Here is a 14,258-nt window from a genome sequence, read left to right as displayed (position 1 = left end):
TGATAGCTGAAGATACCCCAGAGGATGATATAGATGAGTTTTTGGACGAAATCATTGCTGCGTGTGGTCCAGACACTCGATCGAGTGAAAAATCTACTCGATCGAGTGAATTAATTCATCCCGTCACTCGATCGAGTGATAATTATGGTCGATCGAGAAGTGCACAGATTGAAGATGGTCGATCGAGTGATATTCTTACTCGATCGAGTAAATTTGCTGAAGAAATCACTCGATCGAGTGATAAAAGTGATCGATCGAGTAAGCCAGAAAAGGAGAATGGTCGATCGAGTGCAGAGAATGGTCGATCGAGTGAATCCCAAAGTGAAACCACTCGATCGAGTGGTAAAAGTACTCGATCGAGTACCAGAAGCGGCGGAGATCCTATTTTACTATCTAATTCCGCTATCGTGTCATCTTCCCCTACTGTGGAGACGTCACGCACTGATAAAGGTAAAGAGAAAGTCACGGGTCCACTCATTGCTACCAGAGTGCCCTTCCCAGGTCGTCTGAAGGACACGGAGATCGAGCGACAGTACGGTAAGTTTGTAGACGTTGTGAAGAACCTCCAAGTAACTGTCCCTTTTACCGAACTTGTTACTCAGGTACCTACTTACGCTAAGTTTATGAAAGATATTGTCACGCGTAAGAGAGATTTAAGTGAATTTGAGACAGTTTCATTTATGGAAGAGTCTAGCAATTTACTTTTGAATAAGGCTCCACCTAAAATGAAAGACCCGGGTAGCTTCTCTATTACCTGTATTATAGGCAACGTGGTTATTGATAAGGCTCTTTGTGATTTAGGAGCCAGCGTTAGTGTCATGCCCCTATCTCTGTCCCGCAAGAAACCAACATGAGTCATCTTAAAGTGACTAACATTACCCTACAGATGGCTGATAGATCTGTTAGGAAGCCCTTAGGTGTCTTAGAGGACGTGCCTGTGAAAATAGGCAAGCTCTTTATCCCAGTGGATTTCATTGTTTTAGATATAGCCGAGGACACCCGGACCCCAATTATCTTAGGAAGACCATTCCTTTGTACAACTGGGGCCGTTATTGATGTCAAACAAGGGCGTTTGACTCTTGCAGTAGGGGATGACGCGATCACTTTCAGTTTGCCTAGTACTTTGGCTCGGCCAATGATAGAGGATACTTGTTATTCGGTTGATATTATTGATGAGTCTATTTATGACTTCTGGTCGGGTTCTTTTATGAAGGACCCACTAGAAGCTCTTATGCTTTTTGATGAGTGTGCAGATAGCCCAGATGACGATGACGCTGTGTTGGATTTGCTTATAGATGATGTAGATGAGCGTGTACTCACTGACGCTGAGGGAGAGCAAGTGGAATAGATGATTAGCACTCTTTGCTCCATTGAGGTAAAGGTACCAGAGCGTAAGCCTCTCCCTTCTCATCTAAAATATGTTTTCTTAGACGACACTGAGCAATTTCCAGTCATTGTTAGTGCTAAGCTTGATAATGATCAGCTAACCTCTTTGTTAGCTGTACTTAAGAAAAACAGGAAAGCACTGGGCTATTCATTGGACGATATCAAGGGGATTAGTCCCGATATTTGTATGCACAGGATAGAGCTGGAGGAAGATCACAAAACTTGCAGACAGGGTCAGCGCAGATTGAACCAGAAGATGCAGGATGTTGTGATGGCTGAGGTAATGAAGCTACTCGATGCAGGTATTATTTATTCTGTTGGTCATTTTAAATGGGTGAGTCCAGTACAGGTGGTCCCGAAGAAAGGAGGGACAACTGTGGTTAAGAATGATAAGAATGAGTTAATACCTACTCGAGTAGTGACTGGTTGGCGGATGTGTATAGATTACACACAGCTTAATGCCGCCACCAAGAAAGATCACTTTCCCCTTCCTTTTATTGATCAAATGGTAGAAAGGTTAGCTTCTCATAAGTTTTTCTGCTATTTAGATGGGTATTCAGGGTTCTTTCAGATCCCTATCCACCTAGACGATCAAGCTAAGACTACATTTACTTGTCCTCAGGGTGTGTTTGCTTATCGCAGGATGCCTTTTGGTTTGTGTAATGCCCCTGCCACCTTTCAAAGGTGCATGATGGGGATATTTTCAGAGTATATTGAGTCTATTATGGAAGTTTTCATGGACGATTTCAGTGTATATGGAAGTGATTTTTCTAACTGTCTGTCTAACCTTGAGAAAGTGTTGCAGCGCTGCATTGAGGTTAATCTTGTGCTGAACTGGGAGAAGTGCCATTTTATGGTCAACGAGGGAGTTGTCCTAGGGCACTTAGTTTTTGACAGGGGAATAGAGGTTGACAAAGCAAAGGTGGAAGTGATTCAGCAATTACCACCTCCTGTCAATGTTAAGGGGGTGAGGAGTTTCCTTGGCCATGCCGGCTTTTATCGCCGGTTTATCAAGGATTTCTCAAAAATTGCTAAACCACTTACACAGCTGCTTCTTAAGGACGCCCCTTTTGTGTTTACTGATGAGTGTCTTTCTGCTTTTCACAGGTTAAAGCAGGCTTTAGTCTCTGCGCCGATCATACAGCCTCCCGACTGGGACTTGCCGTTTGAGATAATGTGTGATGCCAGTGACTATGCACTAGGAGCGGTGCTAGGCCAAAGGAAAGACAAAGCTTTGAATGAAATCTACTATGCGAGCCGAACTCTGGATGAGGCTCAAGTGAAGTACACTACCACTGAAAAAGAGCTGCTAGCTGTAGTTTATGCCTTGGAGAAGTTTCGCTCTTATTTAGTTGGGTCAGAAGTTACTGTTTTTACTGACCATGCAGCTTTGAGGCATCTCCTTGCTAAGAAGGAGGCTAAACCATGGCTATTGAGATGGATACTCCTCCTTCAGGAGTTTGATTTGCAGATTAAGGATAAGAAAGGAGCTGAGAACGTTGTAGTTGATCATCTGTCGCGACTGATGCGACAGGAAGGGGAAGATTCTCTACCTATTGATGACTCTTTCCCTGACGATACTTTAATTGCTGTTATATCGTCTATTGTTAACCAAGAGCCTTGGCAAGCTGCCGCCTGACCTTTCTCATCAGCAGAGGAAGCGTTTTCTGTATAACGCTAAGCAGTATTTCTGGGATGATCCTTATTTATTTAAGGAATGTGCAGACGGTCTCTACAGACGGTGTATTCCGCAGCTGGGAGGCCAAAGTAGTCCCGGAAGGTGTCACTCCTCTTCCTATGGTGGTCACCACGGTCCATCGCGCACCATGGCTAAGGTACTTGATCCTGTTTTTACCGGCCTTCTTTGTTTGCTGATGCTAAGTCTTTTGTTTCAGCTTGTGATGCTTGCCAACGATCAGGGAACATTTCGAAGAGACATGAGATGCCACAAAATGGCATCTTAGAGGTTGAGGTTTTCGATGTCTGGGGCATTGATTTCCAAGGACCGTTCCCGTCTAGTAAAGGTAACGGTATATCTTAGTGGTCAGAGATTATGTGTCGAAATGGGTTGAGGCAATTGCCTCACCTCATTTTGATGCCAAGACCGTGATAAATATGTTCAAAAAGGTCATATTTCCCCGATTTGGTGTCCCTAGGGTCGTCATTAGTGATGGGGGAATGCACTTTAAGGAAAAGAAACTAACTTCTATTCTGTCTAAAGTTGGTGTCCAACACCGACGTGGTTTGGGGTATCATCCCCAAACTAGTGGTCAGGTTGAGGTCTCTAATCGCGAGTTGAAAGAGATCTTGTCTAAAGTAGTTTCTAAATCACGGAAGGACTGGAGTCTTAAATTAGAAGACACATTATGGGCCTATAGAACTGCCTTTAAGACACCAATTGGTGCATCACCTTATAGGTTAGTTTATGGGAAATCATGTCACTTACCTGTTGAATTGGAATGTAAGGCTTGGTGGGCAATTCGTGAGCTTAACTTTGATCCTAAGTTATGTGGTCAGAATCGTCTTTTGCAGCTAGATGAGTTGGAATAATTTAGGCTAAATGCCTATGATAGCTCGCGCATTTACAAAGAAAAGACGAAGAGATGGCATGACAAGAGAATTCTACCTCGGGAGTTTCATGTTGGGCAAAAGGTGCTGCTGTTTAATGCCCGATTGGGATTGTTTCCTGGCAAGCTGAAGTCCAGGTGGAGTGGTCCTTATACGGTGATAGCTGTTACCAAATTTGGATCCGTGGAGCTCGAAGATTCCGAAGGTAGTAGGTTCAAGGTGAATGGGCAATATGTGAAGCATTACCATGAGGCAAATGAAGCAGACAATCGTGTTAAAGTCCTGTACTTGGACGAGCTAGATGCGCCAGTTACTTGATGCCAGAAAGGTCGTGCGGGACCTCTTAAACCAGCGCTCTCCGGGAGGCAGCCTGGACTGTTTTTATTGTACTTTTGTTGAACATTTTATTTTTCCTTAGGTTTATGTTGAACTTTAGACACTGTTTTACGAACTCTATATGTTCTCCTTGCTTTTAATGCCTATTTTACAGGTCCAGTCACTCGATCGAGTAGTTTTTCTACTCGATCGAGCACTTTTTGGGTAATAATCACTCGATCGAGTGATATATCTACTCGATCGACCAGATGCAAAATCACGTTTACTCGATCGAGTAGTTTTCTACTCGATCGAGTCCTTCCAGACATCAGATTACTCGATCGAGCTATTCCAAGTTGCTCGATCGAATGGTTTCGTCTTCCAGCTGCTATTTTACGTCTATGGAGCTACTGCTTGACTTTCTTTGACCTCCCATGTTCATGGTCGGTTTGGGGAGGTCCCTCTTTATGACGTTTTGTAAGTTTTCCGAATCCACTTCTCCTTTTCTCTTCAGTTTGCATTTCTTTTCCTATTTTTGGTACAATGAGGGCATTGTACGGTTTGGTTTGGGGAGGTATGCATACATATCTGTGTCTGCATGTTTTATTGCATTTTCGTCTGCACGTTTAATTATTTTCGCATGCATTATTGCTTTTAATTCATAAAAAAAATCATAAAATTCAAAAAATTTCACGTTTAATTTGAGTCGGAACGTTTGAACATTGACGCTACATTGAATCCTTACTTAAGCCTTGCATATTCTTGACATTTAGTTGGCATGATTATGTGCATAATCTACGAGTTTTTGTTTCTCTCTTATCTGAACGAATAGACTTGATTCATATATCGGCAAGCTACATTACATTCTGAGGGTAGAGCTTTATAAACTGGTGACATTCATGACCGGTTTCATTTAGGATGTGAGTAGTACTCTCTTTAAGGCATGTAACATCAATTTGCATAAGCATGAGTCTAGTCTTCTTAATACCTGTATGCATTCGGTCTGTGGATGGTGACACATGTTAGGAGAGGTAGTTCCCTTTATTTCATTCTACCCATGAGCCCCACATAGCCAAATTGCCTTTTTGTCCTACTAGCTACTGTCTATAATTTTCCCTACCCTAGCCGAGCTAGTGATGAGTAGCTGCTTGGAATGTTTTACTGCAGTTTGGTTATTTTTATCTGATTTCAAAAGATGGTGGAAGAACTGAAGGGAATGAAAGAGAAAAATGATGGATGAAAAATGAAAAATGAAATGAAAAGAAAAAAAAAAGAGAACGAAAAAACGAAATAAGAAAAGAAGAAAAAGAAAGAAAATCATTTGCGAAGAGAAAAAAAAAAAAAGAGAAATTGTATAATGTTTTTCACTCCCATGTCTTACTTAATTCTTATGGGGAGTTGACGAGTTTTTGGTGTTTCGTGAGTAGAGTGCATGGTATTTGCACCGTTTCGTTTTGTTATATTAAGTATGAAGTTGGGATGCAGTTCAAAATTTGGATCCGTTGTTGCTAGCCTGGCTATTAACTCCACATATCCAAATTCATCTTAGCCCCTTTTTACCCATTACCTCACTTACCCAAATGTAAGTCCTCGGCATGTGTCTTGGTCATTAGTATGGTTGGAATGCATATGTACGGTCGTAGAGACTTTATTCATGTTAACTGCATGCATGTTCTTATAGGTCGAGTTAGGCGAGTGTCTTTACTTCTTTCTATCTTTCACATATATACTCACCTTGTGCCTAATTTTGAGTGATGAGCGACCCGTGAGAGTCCGATATCTTTTGAGTCTTGCAGGGTCGACGGTTCAGTAAGTTTGAAACATTGATTTAACTCGTTTGCACTTCTCATTTGCCACTTTGTCAGTTATTGCATTAAATTAGTTTTGGTGGGTGATTTGTAGCTAATGCGTTGGTCCCGTTCCACTGTTTATTCTTAGTTGCATTCATATTTTGCTTGGGGACAAGCAAAGGTTTGGTTTGGGGAGATTTGATGCGTGTATTTTATATAAGGTGTTTACCTCATTTTTACACGCATTTCTGTACTATTTATGTAGCATCTAGCTACAAATACCCCCGAATATTCTACTTTGGTTCGTTTTATGTAATTTGCAGGAATAAACCAAAGAGGAGCTAAATCGAGCCTAATTCGTCCCAATTGCATGCATTTATGGAGAATAAGGAGCCGGAGCTTGGAATCTAACATTTTGGAGACGCGTGAGCTGGTTTCGGAAGGTGCTTTAATGTCTTACGTGCCAAGATAGCTCGATCAAGTAGTTTTCTACTCGATCGAATGCTTTATATATTGGAAGTTGCTCGATCGAGCAGTCCAAGTATACACAAGAGAAGATATTGCAAGGAGTACTCGATCGAGTGGTTTATTTCCACTCGATCGAGAGGTTTGATGCTGATTTGCTCGATCGAGTGGTTTATTTCCACTCGATCGAGTGGTTTATCCTGCTTTAGATTATTTTCCGCCTAATTTCGTATGGGCTTTTGTAATTAGTCCATAGATTAGGTTTAGGAGGATTTTCGTATATGACAGAGGAAAGAACAACGTAACTCACTCTCTCATGGACTTTTACTCTATCACTTTCTACTGTTCTTAGGTTTTGCTCTTCCTTTACACTTTGCTACTCAGATTTGGATTTACGATTGGTATTATTATTCTTCTTTAATCCCTTAATCATAATTATTGTTATTGTGTTGCTATTCTTCTCTTATTATTTCATCTCTACCTTATTCAATCCTTATTAGCTTGCTATCATGTTTAGTATCAATTATCTATATGTTATTATTGTTAATTCAATGACAATGCATAGCTAATTCCCTTCTGCTAAGACTAAAGGGGATCCATAATTATGAAGGGATAGTAATCGATCTATTAGGTTAATGCTGGTATAATCTTTGTTGTTAACTGCTGCATTTATCTGTATCTGACTAATTGAGTCGACGCAATTAGGCATTTATATCATAGTGACCCTTGACCTGGACCGAAAGGTTGGAAAAGGCGAGACTAGTAGCGAACAATAGGGCATTATAGTTAGGGCGAAAGCTAAGCTATTTATGCTTTAGGGCGAATTGAGACTGAAAGGAGATATTCACTGCTCCTCAGACCGTACTTGCATTGACCTGAGACCTAGATTACTTGACCGAATGATTATGGTGAACCGTCTGTCTTAGCTGTTTTCTTTATCTGCTTATTTCCTTTTCCCTGCTTTATTCTCTCCCTTACTCTCATTAGTTTAGAATCAATCAATTAAAACCTCCCAATTTGGTTACCGTGACGAACTTAGACAAAGCTGACATTTTCCCATCTCCCTGTGGAGATCGACCCGACTTCCCTAGCTATATTAGTTAGAGCCAGTTGGTTATTTTTGATAGGTATACGACTGCCCTGTCAATAGACGAAGACGAGAAAGAGAGAATTGTGAGAATAGAAGCTCAACCGAGGTCTCTATTTATACTATTCGTTGTTTCCTAATTTCAGCTGAGGATGAATTAGCTGGGGAAATGACGCAGCAGATGCTGCGCCTCTTCGAAGGATCGCAGCTCCTGCTGTGCCTCTTCCCCGGGTCCTTTTCCTCGTTTTGACGGCCGTGGATCTTTCCTAATTCCGTTTTAGTTAAAATTTCCTTTTCCTATGAGGATTTAATTCGGTAATTCCGTGTAATTGCCAAATTTGCATTTCCTAATCGATACGGGTTTGCTTTTCGAGGCAAAATCAACATTTTTGCCATATACACACACTTACTCATTTCTATTTTCTTTTTCTTTTCGGGAAATCATTTCACTCCCTATTTTCAAAATATTCCTAATACACTTAGACATTTCTTTTAATTTCTTTTTTAGGGGGTAGCCCTCCCTACCGTCCGGTCGCGTCACTTTCATCCATTTTGGACACTTTTTCCATTTTTGTCCACTTTTTCGGGCACCTTTTTGCATTTTTGCGCTTATTTAGGCCATTGTATTAAAGTGAATTCATTTCATTTTATGCTTTGCTATGTGATTTTCTACGTGAATTTCGGCAGCATGACGGCGTAAACCGTCACATGTCAAACCTGTTTTCCATGTTAACCTGCAGATACAGCAAACACCCAGCAGCAAAGGCACACAGGCCATCATATGTACATCCAAAAAAAAGGCAAATATACAATTATACATCAAAAAGAAAATGAACAAATATACAACAAACAAACATCCAACGGGCTAGCCCTGACGACCCCTCAGCTCAGCTACTGTCGCCTCAAGAGCGGCGATCTCAGCGTCTCTGGTCTCAAGCTCCCTCAACAAATGGGCAGTCTCCTCCTAGGACTGCGCCAGCTCACGCTCCAGGCCACGCTCCCTCTACACAGAAGAAATGACATGACATTTTACTTTACTTCCCCTCACAAGGTAGGAAGTAGTAAGGATAAGAAACAAGAAATTGGTACAAAAGGTTCATACCTGCCTCCCAGAGCCACCAGCAAGGGCCTCGATGGCTGTAGCTCACAGCCGGTTGGCCATCCTCCACAGCTTCATGTGCCTGGACGGTGCCACCTTCATCCGAATACAGAAAAGGTTCAAGCAAACGCATTCATATGTAAATAAAACATCAAAGACTAAAGACAGCCAAAGCTGGGGGCTTACCCTCATCACGATATGCTGACACCCGTCCAAGCCAGCGTCGGTCACCGCCTCGCCGAAGTCGCGGATCTCTGAGTTCGTCGTCATGCCCGCCGCGTCAGTGTACTCCAGTATCTCTGGGAAAGCTGGGGGTTCGACGCCCGCTACCTCGATCACCTGCAAGGCTCAAACGAATCATTATTTTGATGATCATTCATCATTTATCGGTTTTATCAAAGACAAATAAGAAGTAAATGTGCTTACCACGATTGGCCAGTACGCCAACCTCTGACGAACAAACTCTGCGTACTCCGCGCCAGGAAGAAAGAGGGCGTCACCACTCGCACCAGCCAGGTCGGTCGTCCTCTCAGCCTCTGAAGGCTCCAAAAACATCGTCCGTGGAGGGTCGATGGGAACCGTAAAAGTATCGCGGGAGCACTGTCGAGCCAAACGCTCGCCCAAGTACCACACAGGCCCCATGGGCGTCGTCAGCCGCAACCGACTTGAGCTCCGAGGATGGAGAACCTCAGTCACGAAAGCAGGAGCTCCAATGTAGCTCTCTTAGGGCCGGGGCACCCACTAAAGCAAGAGGACGGGGGGTCATTCCTAAAATCGTCTCTAAGTGAAATAAAGATAAAACTAAAATATTAAGATACTTACGCTGTCTAAGCTCTGGGCGTTCACGCCCCTCCTGTAGATGTCATAAGAAGACCACTGACTCTTCCGACGGCACACGATCCAGTCCCTGACGACAGGGTACTCCCTCGGTACGTCCCTCGCTCTCTTGGGCTCGAAACTGGGAAAGTAGGAGTACACCCATTCCTGTAGACAAATAATAGTGATTACAACTTATTCTCTACAAAATGATCTTTCATATTTCAAAAAATAAATGGAATAAAAACGACAAAATGATCTTTCATAGTTGCGAGAAAGGTTCATACCTCCAACAGAAGTCCAGGGCCGACAGTGTAACATTCTGTTTGATGTTTATGAGTGTCTTGATATTGGATTTTCTAGTGGATAATATGTTACGGAGCTACCATCGTTTGTGGATGGTAGTTGGTAGTGTATGGAGTTAGTGTCGAGAGAGACTATAATGTAGTTGATACGATATCGTGAGCCATGTTGTGGAGGTAGGCATAGTTGGTGGAGTTGGTGTTAAGAGTTCATGTTTTATAGGTTGGGGTTATGTTTTGAGTTCTTAGTTGCGTTGTTGTGTCTTGATCGAGTTAGTATGTTTGTTTTGAGTATGGGTTGAACTTTGGGGATGAAGTTCTTTTTAAGGAGGGAAGACTGTAATACTACGGTTTTCTATGTCTATGGGTGCTCTTTCGAGTGGGGCTTACTCGGTCGAGTAAGTATGTTTGGTTTTCGAAACAGTGTTCTGCTGACGGGTACTTGATACATGCATTTTATATAGTCTTTTTAGGCCTTTTTATGCACGTATTTCTATGCTATTATCGTAGTTTATGCTACGAAATGCCCCGAATATGCTACTTTGGTTTGTTTTGTCTTATTTGTAGGTATGAACCAGAAAGTAGTAAAATCAAGCCTTTTACCGTCCGTTTAGCATGCATTTGGAGGAATAGTGAATTTGGAGCGGGAATGTAGCTATTTTGAGATGCGCAAAGAAGAAAGATAGCTAGGCGAGCAAAGGAAGAACTTTAAATTGCTAGTGCCTAATTTGGAGAGCCATATCTCGAGTTTTACAACAGATATTCAGGTGATTCTAATTGGAGATGAAAGCTTGTCCTCTTAGCTTTCCAACGCCACCGGAATCGCCCTGTTTGACCAAGTAACGAAGAAATGGCAGCCGTTTGAAGTTCAGTGCGCGAAGTAGGAATTGTGTGTTGGAAAGTACTCAATCGAGTAGATTTATGTTCGATCGAGTCCTTTTTCTACTCGATCGAGTAGATTCAATTTAAGGTTTACTCGATCGAGTAGATTTTCTACTCGATCGAGTGGTTTAAGCTTAATTTTACTCGATCGAGTGATTTAAAGTTACTCGATCGAGTGGTTTTGATGTTACGCGGGATTAATTAACCCGTGTTGGGCTTAATTTCGGGATAGACTTTTGTTTTCCTATTTAAAGCTTTCATAATTAGGTTAAGGAGAGATCTTATCATACATCTCTTAGTTTACATCTCAACACTTTGCTACGATTATTGAGGATTCGGATTTGGCTTGCTACGATTTCCGATCTACAACTTTGTAACCGTAATCTTTCCCTTTTAATTCATTCTTGTTTCTTTATTGCTTTTATAATTCCTCTATTTATTTATCATGTCTTATGTTATTAGATTAGCAATTGCTAGTGTAGTATCCCGAGCCATGCGTAGCTAATTCCTTTAATATGTTAGGACTAGGGAAACCGTGGTAGCAATATGTTAGGATCGACATGATTAGATTAGTTTTGCGACAAGAATTGTATTAAGCAATATAATTGTGATTAGGTTGAATGAATGCATGCAGGAGACCGATTAATTAGTTACCCCCGACCTAGATCGAAAGATTGGAAGGGAAGGCTTGCTTAATTACAATAGGTGATACCTAACTAGGGCGAAAGCTAAATTAGAGAGACCCTAGGGCGATTAGAGACCGAAAGGGTATAATCATAGGTTTAAGGACCGAAAGGTGACGACCTCGCTCTTCTTATCAATAATTTAATCGACTCAGTTGACCCGATAGTGTAGCTGCCACGGTAGACCGATTCCTAGCATATTTCTCTCTTTTATCTGATTTACCCCTGTATTTCATCATTATTTTCTCTTGTTTTGATTTCTCATCCCTTAAACCTTTGGTAGTTTAGAAAATCAAATACAAAACCCCCCAATTGTGACATAGATAGACGGACTACAGATAGATAACTTGCCTCCCTGTGGAGATCGACCCTACTTGCTGCTAGCTTCTGTTAGTTGTATTTAGGTTTATTTTTGGTACAGAAACGACCGTATCAAATTTTGGCGCCGTTGCCGAGGAGGCAGCGTAGTTTTATCTGTTTTTATTTAGTCTATTTCTTGTCTCAAGGAACCTCGGTTCCTTGAGACCGTTCTCATGTCTTTCATTCTTGACTTTCCGCAGAGAGAGAGAACGAAAGTTTTGGTTCTTATATGGACAGGTTGGAGGAGTTTCTCGAACCAAGACGAGGAAGATTTTCGGGAGAACAAATTTGCCGGTCTATCATCAAGGGAATGAATGTCCCTACGCGAGCATACCTCGAGGCTAAAGGTAAGGGGGATTTTGATGGACTCCTCACAAAAGAGGTTTTAGAATTTTTTGATTGGTTTGCTGCTGAAACTGTTAAACCCAATTTCTCTCTTCATGTTGACTCAGACGAGGGGATGGGTGAGGCTTTAGAGACCAATCTAGAGGATGCCATAATTTTTTACGGAGACATAGAGGAGACTTCTAGCATGGTTGACAATCCCTTCTATAGGGAAAATCTAGAACCCCTTTATGATTCTTTCACAGACACTGAGGACGACTGGGAGGGTCTCTTTGAGAACTTCCCTACTGACGAGTCTAGCGCTAGGGGGAGCGAGGAGACAATTTTTAACTGCCTTGAGGTTAAATGGGATAGTTACGATGATATAGTAGATGACCCAATTGACCCAATTGCCTTTACCGTCCCTTGCATAAATTCTGAGTCTTAGAGCCTTATAACTGGTGACATTCATGACCAGTTCATTAGGAATTGAGAGTAGTACTCCTTGCATAGCATGTTCATCTTTTTTGCACTTTTATGACATTTAATTTCTTGTCAAATGCACATATTCGGGTTTGTGGTTGGTGTCACATGCAGGGAGGTGCTTGCAAATTTTCCCTTTCCTTATATTTTTCACCCATTTAGCTCCACATAAGCCAAAACTTGCCTTTTGACCCATTAGCTACATCCCAAATTAAGCCTGCCTAGTCAAGCTAGTTTAGTATGTTCTTTTGTGGTATGTTTTTCCGTTTGCAGTTTGGTTTGTATCTCATTGTATGGAGTTGGTGGAAATTATGGAAGGAGAAAAGAAAAAAAAGGAATTGAAAAAGAAAAAAAGAAAGACGTGAAAGAAAGGAAAGAAAAAGAAAAAAAAATGAAAAATGAAAAAAGAAAAGAAAAAGCTGGAAACGTGAAACAGAAGAAAAAAAAGAAAGTTTGAAAAAAAAGTTTGTTTTGTTTCAGTTAGTTCTTTCAGACGGTATTAAAAAAGTGAAGTTTGTGACCGTCTGACTCCTCCATTCTTATTCTATATTTTTTTGAGGAGATTGTGTTTGAGTTTAGTGAGCTTTGTGCCAAATGAAGGGCACTTGTACTTAGTTTTTCAGTCAGTTGAGATTCGGATGGTTTATTATGGTCCTGTTAGAAACTAGCTTGACGCTTTTACCTCCACATTACCATAACTTGTTTTGCCTTTTCTCACCTGTAACCTCACTATTCCCATATTATTTGTAAGCCCTCGGCTGTGACGGACATTATTGGTTGGAGTGTGTGCATTAGTACTTGAATTGTCTTTCATTTTTGTTGCATGCATGCTATGTAGGTCGCAGTTAGGTGAGTGACTGTCTTTTCTTCTCTCTTTTACATATAACATTCACCCTTTGCTTCATGAGAGAAGAGTGACCACGAGAGAGTCCGATTTTGTTGGTCTTGCAAGGTCGATAGGTTGGCTATATTTCTGAACAGCTTATAATTCGTTTGCGTATTGACTGCTTAGCTATAACTGTTAGTTTTTGTTGCATTAAATTGGTTCAAGTAGACAAGTTAAGCTAGCTCTGAGTTATCATTTCCGTTCCATTAGTTTGCATTTAGTTTACTCAAGGACGAGTAAAGGTTTGGTTTGGGGAGATTTGATACGTGCATTTTATATAGTCTTTTTAGGCCTTTTTATGCACGTATTTCTATGCTATTATCGTAGTTTATGCTACGAAATGCCCCGAATATGCTACTTTGGTTTGTTTTGTCTTATTTGCAGGTATGAACCAGAAAGTAGTGAAATCAAGCCTTTTACCGTCCATTTAGCATGCATTTGGAGGAAGAGTGAATTTGGAGCGGGAATGTAGCTATTTTGAGATGCGCAAAGAAGAAAGATAGCTAGGCGAGCAAAGGAAGAACTTCAAATTGCTAGTGCCTAATTTGGAGACCCATATCTCGAGTTCTACAACAGATATTCAGGTGATTCCAACTGGAGATGAAAGCTTGTCCTCTTAGCTTTCCAACGCCACCGGAATCGCCCTATTTGCCCAAGTAACGAAGAAATGGCAGGCGTTTGAAGTTCAGTGCGCGAAGCAGGAATTGTGTGTTGGAAAGTACTCGATCGAGTAGATTTATGTTCGATCGAGTCCTTTTTCTACTCGATCGAGTAGATTCAATTTAAGGTTTACTCGATCGAGTAGATTTTCT

Source organism: Silene latifolia, chromosome 6, assembly GCF_048544455.1.
Source record: "Silene latifolia isolate original U9 population chromosome 6, ASM4854445v1, whole genome shotgun sequence".
NCBI lineage: Eukaryota > Viridiplantae > Streptophyta > Magnoliopsida > Caryophyllales > Caryophyllaceae > Silene > Silene latifolia.
This window is presented reverse-complemented; position numbering follows the sequence as displayed.